The sequence below is a fragment of the Macaca thibetana genome, chromosome 4 (assembly GCF_024542745.1).
Source record: "Macaca thibetana thibetana isolate TM-01 chromosome 4, ASM2454274v1, whole genome shotgun sequence".
In the NCBI taxonomy this organism is placed as follows: Eukaryota; Metazoa; Chordata; class Mammalia; order Primates; family Cercopithecidae; genus Macaca; species Macaca thibetana.
The window spans coordinates 47,823,254-47,838,639 of NC_065581.1; the positions used below are offsets into that span (position 1 = coordinate 47,823,254).

The 15,386-nt window shown below is 42.9% G+C and overlaps 1 protein-coding gene across 4 annotated transcripts in view; it reads right to left on the reverse strand.

Moving 5' to 3' along the window:
* Window positions 1-15,136, reverse strand: part of ADGRF5 (adhesion G protein-coupled receptor F5) — a 102,306-nt gene extending 87,170 nt beyond the window's left edge. The window contains exon 1 of one of the 4 annotated variants that reach the window (XM_050787472.1): window positions 14,871-15,131. The gene's annotated coding sequence lies outside the window, so the exon portion shown is untranslated. Of the gene's footprint in view, window positions 1-14,870 lie in introns of all 4 variants that reach the window. The other 3 variants (XM_050787477.1, XM_050787474.1, XM_050787478.1) reach the window with 3 other exon arrangements.
* Window positions 15,137-15,386: the final 250 nt, after the last annotated feature.

Here is a 15,386-nt window from a genome sequence, read left to right on the forward strand (position 1 = left end):
TGCTTTTTGTTGGATTTTGGTAAGCAAAGGGGAAAATAAGCACATAGGACCTCTTCTTCCCTATCCATCCTTCCAATTCTCCTTCGTTCAAGGGAATTTTTGATTTTCCAGCCTCCTCCTGCCTTATCTACAATGGAGGAAATAAAGACGTTAGGATATATTTCAGCCTTAGCCAGTTGGCCACACTTAGAGACACAGATCTCATATTTCCACCTGTATAACCCATTCTGCAAAGACTCAGATTCACACCATTCTAAAATGTAGAGAAATGTGCTAAGAAGCCACAGCTCTGAAGCCCTCTAACGAGGCAAACGGTTGACTCAAGTGTTTGCTCTTGGCAACAAGTGACTTCCTGCTTTGCAAAGAGAAATTTCAAAGGACTGATTTTTAAAATTCCAAAGAACCCTAAAAGTCCTTATATTTTGAGCTCTTACAGACCAAAATGAACGAAAATATCAGGAATATTTGGGTTGGATTTTCGTAAACTACAGAAATAATTAAAAGTTAAAGGAGCACTTACAACAAAGAAGATAAGAGATTTAGTAATTCTTCCTCCCAAGAATTTTCAAATTTTAGTGCAACCTAAGAATCACTCAAATAGCTTTGGCTAAGTTCTTGGCTTCACACTCAGGATCTGCTCAGTAGACAGAGCAGTGGGTCAAAAATGTGGGCCCCCAACATTCTGGGATCTTGAAGGAAATGCAAATTCTCGGCCCGCTCAGTGACTCACATCTCTAATCCTAGCACTTTGGAAGGTCGAGGTGTGAGGAGCCCTTGAAGCCAGGAATTTCAGACCAGCCTAGGCAACATAGCAAGACCCTGTCTCTACAAATGATAAAAAGCCAGGCATGCTTGCAAGCGCCTGTAATCCTAGCTCCTTGTGGGGCTGAGGTGGGAGGATCACTTGAGCCCAAGAATTTGGGGCTTCAGTGAGTTATGATTGTGACACTGCACTCCAACCTGGGTGACAGAGAGAGACCTTGTCTCGAAGGAAAGAAAGAAGAAAGAAAGAAAGAAAGAAAGAAAGAAAGAAAGAAAGAAAGAAAGAAAGAAAGAAAGAAAGAAAGAAAGAAAGAAAGGAGAGAGAGAGAAAGTTGGGGGGGGAGAAAGGAGGGGAGAGAAAGCGGGGAAGAGAAAGAAAGAAACAAAGAAAGAAAAGAAAAGAAAAGAAAAGAAAAGAAAAGAAAAGAAAGGCAGGCAGGCAAATTCTAGAGCCCACCTCAGACTTCCAGAATCTAATACTCTGGAAGTGAGGCCCAGTAACCAGTGTTTTAACAAGCTATCAAGCTGTCCAGGTGATTCTGATGTGCACAAATGTTTAATAACCACTGAGATAGAGCATGGTTATTTTTATTTTATTTTATTTTTACCATTGTGGTTCTCACTTTGAGAAACTATTGATGTCTGGTTCCCAGGCCTGTGTCAGCTGTGTCAGAACCTCTGCATACATTTAGAGAAACAATGGCAGATAGATGGGCTGCTAGGTTCATCTGTGGGCCATCTCTTCTCTCCCCACACATAATGATCTTCAGCCAAGATGCTTCATTGTCAGGACTTCTGCCTAAAGAGCCAGCTTCACCTCTTCCTACTCCTTCTTTTTTCCTCTTCAGCTTTACTGAGGTAAAATTGACAAATAAAAAGTATATCTATGGTGCACTACATGCTTTTTTGCTATATGTATACATTGTGAAATGACCACAGTCAAGCTAATTACTCCTTTTTTCTCATCTTACTTTACCTTTCTGAACCTCCTTAGCACCCTGAAAGCTCTGTGTTCTCTAGTCTGCCAACTCTCACTGTCCTTCACGGCCCAGGTCAAGGTCATTCCCTGCAGGAAGCCTCCCTTTGACTCCCTCTAGTTGTGTGTACACCTCCCATCACCTCCTCCCCTGTCAAAGCACCTACTGAACTGCGTTACAATGCTCTATTTATGGGCTCCTCCACTGTCCTGTGATACTACCACCTCGCACACCACCCCAGGGTAGGATCTCATTTACCTACTGTTCTGTGTCTAGCACTTAGCGCAGTATCTGGCAGAGTAGTCAGGTGCTTAATCCATGTTTGTTATGAATGAATCCCTAAGGCGGCACACTATTAGAGCTGCTTAAGAGGGTAAAGCATGGGCTATGGCACCAGGCTGTTGGGTTGAAGTACTAGTTCTACCACTTCCAGCTATTGAAATTTGGGTAAGTTACTTAATCTCTCTGATCCTCAGTTTTCTTATCTTTAAAACAGAGACAGTGCAATTTTCTCATATTAAATGAAGTATTCCAAATTAAGTACTTAGAGCAGAGCTTGGTGAGTACTAAGTCCCCCATGCTAGGAAGAAAATGGACCAGAAGATCCTAAGATGCTTCTGTCATGAGAAGCCTGCACATAGGACACGTTTTATTCATAGTCACTCTATTTCTCTTTCGTCTCCTTTCTTTCTCTAAATATGGTTATCTTATCTCTAGACTGCTAATATTTCTTTCTTCCTTTTCCTCTTTCTTTGACATAATATTTACAAGTCCACAGCTCAGATCCCACATGCATAACCATTAGAGATGTGTGCATGTGTCTGCGTGTGTGCATGCATGCACTCATGCATGTGTGTGCATTTGGTTTGGTGGTTTGAGTAATTGGGTTTAAAAATGGAACTAGGGCATATCAGTAAATAGGCTATAGGCACTGACCAATTCATCAGTTATAACTCTTGTTTTTGAAGGATAATCCATTACAATAAATAAAGTCTGCATGTTCCTGAAAATTGTCACAGGAAATTGTTGACTAAAGGTGAGTCTCAAGTCAAAAGAGGAAAAAAATCCTGAATATAGAAATTTACATCAGATATGAAACTTACACATACAAAAAAAAAAAAAAGCATAACTGTCTGCTAAAGTAAGTAAGGGGAACTTATAGACTATCTCTGAGAAAATGGATGAATTTTGCAGGAAGGTGCTGTTTTATCAAGAGCAGCTGAGGTTTGATCTATAGTCACACATCAGGTTGTGTTGGCAGTTTGGTTACATATTTTTATTTTTGAAATCCTATCCTTTTCCCAGTATATGTATTCATATTCACAAATAGGATATTCATTCACTGGACAAATGTTTCTGGGTACCTACTTTGTGCAGAATATTATCTTAATGCTGGAAAACTTGTGGATGATTTCTTTCTTACAGCAAGTTTATTGTTGTTGCTGCTGCTGATGATACTATTGCTATTTTTAATTGCTATCTCTTATTGAGAAACACCTCCATCACAGGGTCTCTGCTGAGTGTTTTTTAACACGCTTTTTTTTTTTTTTTTTTTTTTTTTTTGAGACGGAGTCTCGCTCTGCCGCCCAGGCTGGAGTGCAGTGGCCGGATCTCAGCTCACTGCAAGCTCCGCCTCCCGGGTTCACGCCATTCTCCTGCCTCAGCCTCCTGAGTAGCTGGGACTACAGGCGCCGCCACCTCGCCCGGCTAGTTTTTTGTATTTTTTAAAGTAGAGACGGGGTTTCACAGTGTCAGCCAGGATGGTCTCGATCTCCTGACCTCGTGATCCGCCCGCCTCGGCCTCCCAAAGTGCTAGGATTACAGGCGTGAGCCACCGCGCCTGGCCTTTAACAAGCTTTTTAAATGCACAATGTCATTTAATTTTCATGACACTCCATGAACTAGTTAGCTACTCCCATTTTAGAGAAGGAGGCTCAGAAAGGTTAAACAACTGGCCAAACCTGGTTTAAAATCTACATAGATTGAAAGTCTGGCAAATTGAAGAATTTGAGGCAGACTCTGAATCCCAAACCCAGTTCTTGTCACTATACTATATTATGCTTCAAGATAAGCTGCTGAAACATAAACAAATGAAAGGTTAAACATATGATGGTTCGAAGGATGGTACAAAGTGATACAGAATTCTGTTCCAAACCTGTAGTCCCAACAAAGGGTACAATTCAGCAGGAAGAATGTTCCTGCAAACATGAGCCTGGACTGCAAAATCATTAACCTACCCAGAGAAATACAGGGAGGGATCCTCCTGCCACCAGTGTAAACACTTTTCTAAAAAGCTAGTAGATATTTTCTAAACATTGTTTTTATGCCTGACTAAATGTGCATCATACTTTGGAAGTACTTCTAAGGCAGTGATCTCATCCTCTTTGGCACCAGGGACTGGTTTCATGGAAGACAAGTTTTCTAGAAGACCAGGAGAAGCAAGAACAGGGATGGTTTCAGGATAAAACCATTCAGATTATCAGCCATTAGATTCTCATAAGGAGCATGCAACCTAGATCCCTCGCATGCACAGTTCACAATAGGGTTCAAGTTCCCATGAGCATCGAATGCCACCACTGATTCAAAAAGAGGTGGAGCTCAGGCAATAACGCTGGCTCTCCCATGGCTCACATCCTGCTGTGTCGCCAGGTTCCTAACAGGCCATCGACCAGCACTGGTCCATGGCCCACAAGTTGGGGACTCCTGTTCTAAGGTGCTGGTTGAAAAATGCATATTTTGCAGCATTGCTCCCTGTCCTGCTCCTACCCCCATCTTCCTACACAGACAGGTTTCAATTTAGTAGGTTCAGGTAGAACCCAGAGGTATGCATTTTGATCAGCATCCAGCCAGTTTATCAAGTACTGGTCTCTAGACCACACTTGCACAAACTGTGCTTTGCATCTCCATGTAAATAACATATTCTATATGTCATTTACAGTTCTCTTATACTAATATATTATACATCTATTATTACAAAAACCGAAAATAGAGATTTTTAAAGGGATAAGATCTTTCAAAATAAAGAGCAGGGCACATACTTTCTCTTCATAGTCCAACAGAGGGTGTAGCATACCATCTGCCACCCAGAGTTGAGTGAACCTCTGGCCTTGTACCCTAAGATACATCCTTGTCTTATGAACTTCTGGGAGACAGGAGGCTGGGTGGAATCTGTACTGGCTCAGTGCTTAGGCTCATTCTCTGTGGCCACCATTGTTCACCTTCAGACAGGTCAGTAAATCAATCTCCATGGCTTTGAAAGAAGAGTAGACAAGTTCTGCAGGTGAGCTGTGGAAAATTTATGCAACACCAGCATCTGCAGTGAAGAGATGATCTTGAAAAATATTACTTATGCTATACCATGGCAACCCCACCTCAGGTGCATGAATATGCAGTGTCACTCATGACACATTTGGAAATTCTCCCTGAGTGATGATTTAAATAAAATGTGAATGAAGTCCAAGTGTCATTCATTTCTGCTTTTAAATGGGAATTAAAAACTCATATAGGAAGTATTAATAATTGTGATTTTGATTTTAAGAAAAAGGTAAAAGTTTGTTAGTAGCCTAAATGTGAGCAAAGTTTCAAAAATTATATTAAAATTAAAATTTATGAACAATCCATCCTGAAAGTACAAGATGTTATTTTACTTAAAGAGGAGATAAGTCACTTAAGTGACACTTTTGCATTCCTAACTCTACATGAAATGCTGAATGTGCCAGGTACTGTGCTAGGGGAGAGGAGTAAAAAGATGAATAAGATGGCATCCCTATGTCCTAGGAAAGAAGTGCGTGTGAACAATTACTGAGATTTCAAACACGAAAGGCACTGTAAAACAGGCTTGGGACAGTGCTGCGAAGCACTTAGCAGGGAGATCAGTTCTGCACAGGGATGCTGTGACCTGTAAAAAAGAAGTAATTTGGTGACACTTAAAATGGACTTAGGAGGATAGTTTACTTGACGGATGTGTTAGTCTGTTATCATGCCACTAATAAAGACATATCTGAGACTGGATAATTTAAAAAGGAAAGAGGTTTAATGGACTCACACAGTTCCACATGGCTGGGGAGGCCTCACAATCATGGTGGAAGGTGAGGAGGAGCAAAGTCATGTCTTACTTACATGGTGGCAGGAAAGGGAGCTTGTGCAGAGGAACTCCCATTTATTAAACCATCAGATCTCATGAGATGTATTCACTACCATGAGAACAGTATGAAGGAAGCCGCCCTCACGATTCAATGATCTCCACCTGGCACCACCCTTGACACGTGGGATTATTGCAACTCAAGGCGAGATTTGGGTGGGGACACAGTCATACTATATCAACAGAAAAGGCAGGAAAGAGAAATCCAGGCAGAGGAATGAACCACAGCAGGGAGACAGAATGAATGGAGAAGAGGTGGCCCCGGTTATAGCCACCGGGAAGTTGAGGAAATGGCAGAGGGAAAGGAACCTGTAAAAGAAAAACTGAGAAGCTGCACCAGAGAAGAAGGAGTAAGGCCAGGAGCATTGGTGTCCTGGAAGGCAGGGACAAGACTAGAGGAAGTGGAGAGCAGTGTGAAGTCCTGCTGACAGTAGATGAGTTGGATTTGAGGATACAAAGGTCTTAGAGAATTTTGGCAAAAGCATTTGCTGAGGTGCATTGGGGTAGCGTAGACAGAACACAATGTGAATGGTTGGTGATGATATGAAGACATGAATAGCCATAATCCTTTCAAGAATTTTGTGGTGAGGGGAAATGAAGATGGAAGCACAGTTGAGGAAAAATATGGGGTGAGAAGAGCTTCTGCTCCTATTGTTTTAAGATGAGAAGGACCTGAGCATAATTCAATGATAACAGGAAAGGACCAATAAGAGGGGAGCCTAGTGAGGCTATGGGAATAGAGGGCAGGAGTGTGGGAGAGCTGAGCTCTGGATGCAGGGAAGCGTTCCTCTTCTCTTGGGACAAAAAAAGAGGGCAAAAGAGATGGGTATTGAGGCCGATCCTGGCATAGAGTTGGTGGTGAGAAGGCCAATGGCATTATTTCCTCCAAGAAGGCACAGCTGTTTCTTGAGAGCAGGCTGTGTGTGCATGTGTGTACATGTGTATGTGCATGGTGCACACACTTGGCCACGCTGGTGCTTGGAGATTTAAGGACAACGAAGACACCATAAAGATGTCTCTGGGGATAATTGAAGAGTTCCAGGCTGGATGAGGGCCCATGTCCCTCTTCTAATCTTTCCTGGCCTTAGGCCATACAAATATCTGGCTTCTTTGCACTCTCACTTGCAAGACATTGAGTTTGTGTGTTTGTATATATGTATAAATACATGCTTTTGATCGGGCGCGGTGGCTCATGCCTGTAATCCCAGCACTTTGGGAGGCCGAGGCAGGCGGATCACCTGAAGTCAGGAGTTCGAGACCAGCCTGACCAACATGGAGAAACCTCATCTCTACTAAAAATACAAAATTAGCCCGGTGCGGTGGCGGGTGCCTGTAATCCCAGCTACTCGGGAGGCTGAGGCAGGAGAATCACTTTAACCCGGAAGGCGGAGGTTGCAGTGAGCCCAAATCACACCACTGCCCTCCAGCCTGGGCAACAAGAGTGAAACTCCATCTCAAAAAAAAAAAAAAAAAAAAAAAATGCATGGTCTTGAATTTTCCCGTAGGCAGAATCTCTGGTTTCTCTTAATACCTAGTAGAGTTCAGACACATAGAATATATTCAATAAATAATTCTTGGTTGGTTGAAATATCTTTCAACTCATTATACGCCAGCTTTCAGCCAATAAGTAGACTCCAAAGGTGAAAAGTAACTATAATTCTAAGACGGCCCTTCCCTAGAGACAGGGAACTGAAATTGAGTTACTCTTTTTAGCAGGAATGCATATTACCATAAAGAAAGTTTTCTCTGATCTGACCAATGATGGGTGCATGTCATAATACTGAATGAAAACCTCTTAAAATGCAATACGTTTTGTGCTCTACCTATTTCCTCTCCATTAACACACAAACATATGCACACTCATGTGCACAAATGCACACATACGTGCATATCTGCGGGTGCACACCACAACCAAAACCCAAACATCTTTTTGATCCTTAGATGGCTGGTGGCGTGAATTTTCTGTAATGTAAACGAAGAAGCAGTGGGCAGGATAAAGGGTTAAGTAAGGATCTCTAGTAATGCTTCAACTTGTTCTTTGAGGAGTAACAAAGAGAGGAAGAAGCACAGGCTTTGTGGAAGGAAATTCCCAGGCCCCACTTCGGACATTCGCAACCTGCCCTGTGAACCCCTGAGGGGTGTCTGATAATAAACACTTGCAAACAAAACAATCCTAAAAGGCATTTTTACTAACATTCTCACATTCTCACCAAAGAGCTACAACACGTTTTCCTGAATCTCCGGACCTCGGGGTCGGGATATCCACCTGCCAGCAGAGGCCAACAACCCAGTCCCTGCTCAGGCTGGTGTTTGTACGTGCAGGTCCCCCTTGCTCCTTGAGCCTTTGATTGGGCAGGGGTGGTGATGGAGCTGTGGAATGCAGATCACAGACTCAACACCGGACAGGATGGGTGTGGACTGCTGTGTGCAGGCCTGAGACCCACCTCTTCATCTTCCCCAGAGACCCCCAGACATAGCCCTGAGCATTGCAGCTTTGAGTAATAATGCAGTGACCTTCCCTAGGAGTAGAAAGAACTTGACAAAGGCATGAAAAGCTCTGCTTGTAAAGTGTGCCAATTAAGTAACAAATTGGTCTTCTTTTCCTGTAGTAGCAAGACAAACAAATAAAACCCCTGGAGACTTGACAGTAAATATTTGTGCAGAAGTTTGTTGTAAGAAGCTCAAAACATGTTAGGATCAAGAAGTGAAAACTTAAGCAAAAGTCTAGTTTGGGTGAGATTGTTTGTAATATTATACCTTATTTATCCCCAAACTAATAGGATGTGAGATCTGTTATGCCCATTTCATCAATGAATACATGAAGGATCAGAAACTGGCCTAGGGTAATAGTAAAGTTCTGGGCGATCCAGGTATCTGATACTTGCTCTAGTGAGTATGTGTGTGTGCGTGTGTATGTGTGTGTTTATTGGGGCTGTGTGTACACAGATTTATGACTTTTTTTAACTAAAATATGCTTAAAATACCTTTATTAATTGCAATTCAAGCCAAGATCCTCAAATGGCATCACTGTCTCAGGTCTAGACCAGAATTCACTTCACAGTGCGGGTGAGATTTACATCCTTGACTACAAAAAGAAAGCTGACCCTTTACTTTGAATTGCCGTCACTGGTCTCTGGAATATTTTTGGATGACTACTCATTTGCATCTGTCCAGAGTTGGCAGGCAATCTCCCTCTTGACCCCGGCCCTCAAGACCACATTGATCCAATGAGGTGATGACAGGCTCCAGATTTTACTCTAGGTGGGGTTAACATGAGCCTCTACTCAGGCCTCCTTCTGTCCTTTGTGCTGCAACAATGGGCGGAAACACAGCCTTGTTAGAGGAAATTCCCAGGGCCATGCTTTGGACGTTAGACAGTGGCTTTGCTATGCTGGGTAGGCTGATGTGCATCTAAAAATAAATACACTGGTCTGCAAGGGTTTCTATGATTTTGTTCTGCACAGTTGATTACATTTCAAAGGATTTTTTTTAAATTAGTGTTTTTAAGAAAGCTAATTTAGGTAAGCCTTGAGAATAAAATATATCATGGCTTTGTTTCGGTTTGAAAATATATAGCATTTGCTTATAACTGAAAGGACTGCTGCTTTTTCCCCCCAGAATCTCAAAGTGAGATTGAAGAAAGCAAAGTCATGCTGAGATGCTGCCCAAGCATGGTGAGAAACATGCAAGGGTCCAGAACTGCATGTTCTTTGAGTCCACAAAGGATAAAGTATTAACAGAAAGCTCTGGGGCTGCCTGGAGTGGTTGGTGATGTGTATAGGGCCTACCTAAGCCTAAGTCTCACTTCTCTAAAAGTTTCCATGTCCTTACTTCTCAGAGAGACTGCTCTTCTGGTGGTTCATGTAGCAGAAAAGGAAAGATGGGTAGAAGGCAGTGGTCAATGAACTTGACTCACAGCAGGCAGACAGTTCCAGCCAGCTCTCTTCTCTCCCCAAAAGTCAAATATTCCATTCACAGTCCTTGCAATTTAGAAGATGGTAGAATCAGTTTCTTTTTCACATTTTAAAATTAGATCTCTGAATGGCTAGGAACCCATATCCATGTAGTCGTGTTTCCGTTTTGGCTAGAGGAGAAATCAGAGCCAAATCTCTAAGTCTTGCTGTTATTTGCCTGACTCTACTTGAGCTGAAAACGTCCAGAAATGCGGCAGTTTTCCATCAAATAGGAATGTGTTTGCAGCACAAGAAGTAACCCACAATTTAGTTAAAGAGTAACCCAAGAAGAGAGGTTTACAGTGAACTTTTCCCTCCTCATTGTTCTCATTTCTTTTTTGCTCTTTCCTGGAAGTCCAGCCTACTCCATTGTTACTAAGACCCTATTTTAAACTTACTGCAGCAGATAGGTAGGGCTAGCTTATGGAAAGTCAGCTATCCTCACTCTAGCCTGATGACTTATTTTGCAGACCTTCTTGGTGGCTTGGATCACTGCACTGACATCACGAGACTCTTGATAGCTTTGAGCGGGAAGGGACCTTCGAGGTCATCACCCGGACTCCACCCAGTGTGGGCATCCCTTTGGGAACACCCTGGCCACTAGTCCGTCTTCCAGGGTGCTGGAACATTGCCCGGGACAAGGCGTTCACCACACCACAAGGCAGCTCACTCATTTTTAGATGATTCTGATGGTGGGTAAATCCTTCCACATATTGAACTGAAATCTGTTACGCTATAATTTCCACTCATTGATCTTCTGTTGACCTTCCCTTTTCCCACACAGAGCAACCGTTCGATATTTAAAAGCAACCCTCATGTGCTACAAGATGTACTTCTTACTTTTAATTGTCCCGTGAATGTTCCTTCAACTATTCTGTGAATGACAGTTTTCTCATTTTCACAGTCTTGGCCAACCTCCTCTTTTAAGACTTGGTGTTTTTTGTTTTTTGTTTTGTTTTGTTTTGAGACAGAGTCTTGCTCTGTCGCCAGGCTGGAGTGCAGTGGTACAATCTCAGCTCACTGCAACCTCTGCCTCCCGGGTTCAAGCAATTCTCCTGCCTCAGCCTCCTGAGTAGCTGGGACTACAGGCAAGCACCACCACGCCCAGCTAATTTTTGTATTTTTAGTAGAGACAGGGTTTCTCCAGGTTTGCCAGGAAGGTCTCAATCTCTTGACCTCGTGATCTGCCCACCTCGGCCTCCCAAAGTGCTGGGATTACAGGCAGGAGCCACCGTGCCAGGCCAACCTGGTGTTTTTTTAAAGGAACCTATTTGGCACTTTAGATAATTAATCTTCTTACAACTTTGTGCACTAAGTATTAGTTCATATTTTCAGAAACAAAACAAAGACTTGGCAAGATACAATTACTTGTTCAACACAGGAGATTAAAAACCAGGTCTGCCTCTTTCTAGCCCACAACATGCCTCTCATTAAAAAAGAAATATTGAGCCAGATATAGTCCAGGCTGATTTCAAATATATCCTGAGATCTGTGGCAGGCCACAGGAAACCTCTCATGCAGGTTAACCTCCCTTTTGTGGTTACAACGTGTGTTTATTGACAGAGATTAAAGTGAACTTGAGTGGGTAAGAAATTACCAACAGAAAACATTCAGCTGTTGAAAGGCAGCTATAGACAAGGTGGGCATGGAGGGGGCCTGGAGGCAGAAAGGCATAGGAGCAACAGTAAGCAAGAAGGGATTCCAGAGGTGCAGGAGCCATGTCATTTGGAAGCTCTGGACAATGGAGGAGGAAGAGAAGAAGGCTGGAAGAGAGAAACAGCGGTCCCTTGGGAGCACCTCAGCAGTTTGCTTTAGCCTAAACCTGGTGGTTGTGTCTATTTGCTTTCTCCCAAGGGTCCATGTGCTCTATGGGAGGGCAAAGCCTGGGGGACAATGATACTATGCTCTTCTCCAGCATTTGATTCTAGGTGAAATATGGCTAAGACACAAATCTTTGGGTGGAAAAAGGAGAATACCACATGTAGTCAGAAAGGGAATCCTTTTAGCTGTGCTACAGTGAGGGATGATGTCAGGAACTGGCTATACGTCTACCTGCTTCTAGATTTTTCCTGCACCACTTGGTAGAGCTACTTCCTTCTCTTTTCCTGGCTGCTTTCCTAAAGCACGGATTGCTTAATGGAGGCCCTTCCTCCCTCTTCATCTAACCTGCTTCAGAGCAGCACTATACCCAATGATGAATGCCTCATAGATTCCTCTGAGTTGCAGGACACTGCTCCCCAGGAGTCACGGGCAACTGTGCTCTTGGGGAAGTACCAAAGCACAATGTTAATGTCAATGGCTGAACACATGGGCATAGTAATAAAATGGCTCTCTTAAGATCTCTTCGAGCTGGCTTGACTCAGAGAAATACAGAACTCTGTCTTGTTCATCACTTGAAAAACTCAAGGTTCAGAGAAAAGTTGTGGACCCACCCAAGAGTCACATGGCAAGAGAGTTGCAGGTACAGGACTAAATCTGGGGCCCCAAAGCACAGTTCAGCTTTCTTTCTACTGAACCACACTGACTTCAAGCTTCAAGTTCTCAAGGCCTTTACTTGGATGTGCCAGCATTTGTTAGGGATCAGACTTATTTCAGTTTTCCTTAATACTTCCATAAAAGAGAAGTAGCACAGAGGATGACAAAAAGTAAGTCCTCCAGATGAGAGCTGCATGGAGGCAGGACTCACATCTGTATTGTTTGCCATCACATCCCTAGCACATAGCACACTGCCTGCCCTGTGAAAGGGACTGAGTGAGTCCTTGACTTAGAGTGGCAGAGAATGAGGGGCACCGATAGGGAAACACCTAATGAAAGAGGCTGTCACAAAGACATAAAGAAATAGATTCTAAAAAGCATGGCACATGGAAAGTACTCAAAATATTTGGTGAGTAAATGAATCCAGCAACATTTCAGAAAGAAGAGTGTGGGAAAATGCTATAAGGATTAAAAATATTGTTTGGAAGATTCAAACTATAGATCTCTATCTCATAATTAATTAGGGTTTTTCAGACAATGTACACATTCATTTGCTCATTCATTCATTCATTCATTCATTCAACAAAATTGATTGAGCAGAAGCTATGTGCCCAAAATTGTGCCAAGTGCTATGGGTTTAGGCACAGAAGACCAATAACTCCTCAAGAGTGAAAATAAATATAGCAACTATTATTTAATGTGCTTAGGGATATGTCAAAACATTCCACCAAGTACCAGAAAAATCACAGACCTGAGAATCGCTTAGTAGAAGAGGGATGAAGGGGAATGAAGGTGTACAAACCAGGCCTTAACGGGCAATTGGGTGGGGAAGATGAATAGAGGTATCCCAGGCAGGGAGGACAGCACACACAGAAATAGGAAGGCGTTAGAGTATTCACATATTAGGGAAATGCAAGGTACTTAGTTTAGTTGCAAAGACAGATGCTGAGAGGGTGAGGCTGGCAGGACAATACGGAGCCGACTGATTTTTCTACCCTCCTTAAGTGAATGCTTCTCAAACTTTAATGTGCATATGCATCACCCAGGGATTAAAATGCAGATTCAGAAGTCTGGGGAGGGACTAAAGAATGTGTTCCCAAGTGATCATTTCCAGCTGATGCCTGATGCAGCTGGTCATTGTACTACACTTTAGGTAGCAAGGCTGTAAGCAACAGAGTGCAACAGAAATATTTCACTGAGGTCAGGCACCTTGGCTCCCACCTGTAATCCCAGCACTTTGGGAGGCCAAAGTGGGCAAATCACCTGAGGTCAGGAGTTCGAGACCAGCCTGGGCAACATGGTGAAAACCCATCTCCACTAAAAATACAAAATTTAGCTGGGCGTGGGGGTGCGCACCTGTAGTCCCAGCTACTTGGGAGGCTGAGGCACGAGAATCATTTGAACCTGAGAGGCAGAGGTTGCAGTGAGCCGAGATTGCACCACTGTACTCTAGACTGGGCAACAGAGCAAGACACAATCTCAGAAAAAAAAAATTATATATATATCACTGAGAGTGGCATTATTAGAACTGCATATTCCCAAGAGCCCTGTAGCAGGGTATGGAAGATAGAATGGAGGGAGACTGTATTGATGTAAAATACGTAAGTGGTAAGAAATTATGAGCATTAGAGCTAAATAAACTAGAAAAGAATAGTAAATGTTCAATAAATAGGTATGAATTGTTTGATATTCCATGAAGTCTGTATAAGTTATTTCTCTTAGAGTAAAGGCTGGTTGTGAAGACAAAGTGAAACAATAAAAACATAAGATGCCAAAACAAAATCCAGAGAAATACGTAGTGGTACTTAAATAAGACCTGGCTCTTCTCTGAGTCTCAGTGACGTATCATCTTGAGCCTTAACAGTGACCAACAAGAGCACCCAGCTAAGGAGTGAGTACCATCCCTACAGACAACCACCACCACAGCCTCTGAGCCATCCCTGGATATTCATTGTCACTGCTTGTATTGAATTTCAGGAAACTTCTGGAATAACAACTGTTTCACCACAAATTCTAGAAAATAATGTGGAAGTCCACCAAGTCCACCAGATCCCTGAACAAAGTACTCTTTTTTTTTTTTTTTTTTAACTTACAGAACATAGGCACTCTAAATTAGGAACACCTGTTCCTATTTCTGTTCGCAAATTCTCTGTCAAATCTAGTATTTCTTTAACTGAAAACCTCAGAAAGGAATAACAAAGAAATCATGGTAGAGGTCTATACTATTAAAAAGAAAAGGCAGTTAGTAAAAATTACCCTGTATGCAGAAACCAAAAAAAACCAAACTACTTCTAATGAGATGTGCACTCCAAAGAAAATAAGAATTGCCGCCATGATCTGTATACTGACTGGCATTCTTTATCCAAAGCTGTACAGATTTGAAAAATCCATATGTCATATCCCCTCATTAGTCCTCACAGTCTTGTACATCAGTAAATCTCCACACGACACACAGGTTGAGAGCATGCAGCCAACTAGAAAAGCCACGTGGAAATGCACATCTATTCCAGAGCAGCTGGATTCACATTTAACATGACAAATCAAAACGATACAGGTACCTACCTTTCTCTTCTGGGATTTGCAGGCTCCTAAAATTCAGTACCTTACTGCTGATCTGCCCCAAAACCTCTCAGGTGAGGTGAACCTTGAGGGTATCCCATTCAATTACACAGCCAGAGGAGGGTGGGGTTTCACAAGACCAGACTTCAAATGCTGGGGATCTTGCGGGTTCCCAGGCTGTCGGGAGCAGAGGTGAACTGCCTTCTGTTCTCTGCTGCAGGAAGAAGCCGGGAGACACTGAGTGACTGGAGGTAGGGGGCGGGGGCTTGGGGGAGGGAAGTAATACGGGGACTGTAATAAATAAGAGATCCTCGCCACATGATTTCCTGTATTTGGTGGCTGATGCCTCTCTCCAGGCTCCCTAGAGGAAACAAGAAACTTGTCCTCTGGCCATTGGAAAGAAGAGAATAAACACACTGAGAACTGTGAAAAGAAGCAGCAGGACCCCAGGCAAGGAGCTGATGGGCCAGCCAACTTTACCTTTTACCAAGTGCTTTCTTCCTGAAGTTCCTCTAAGTG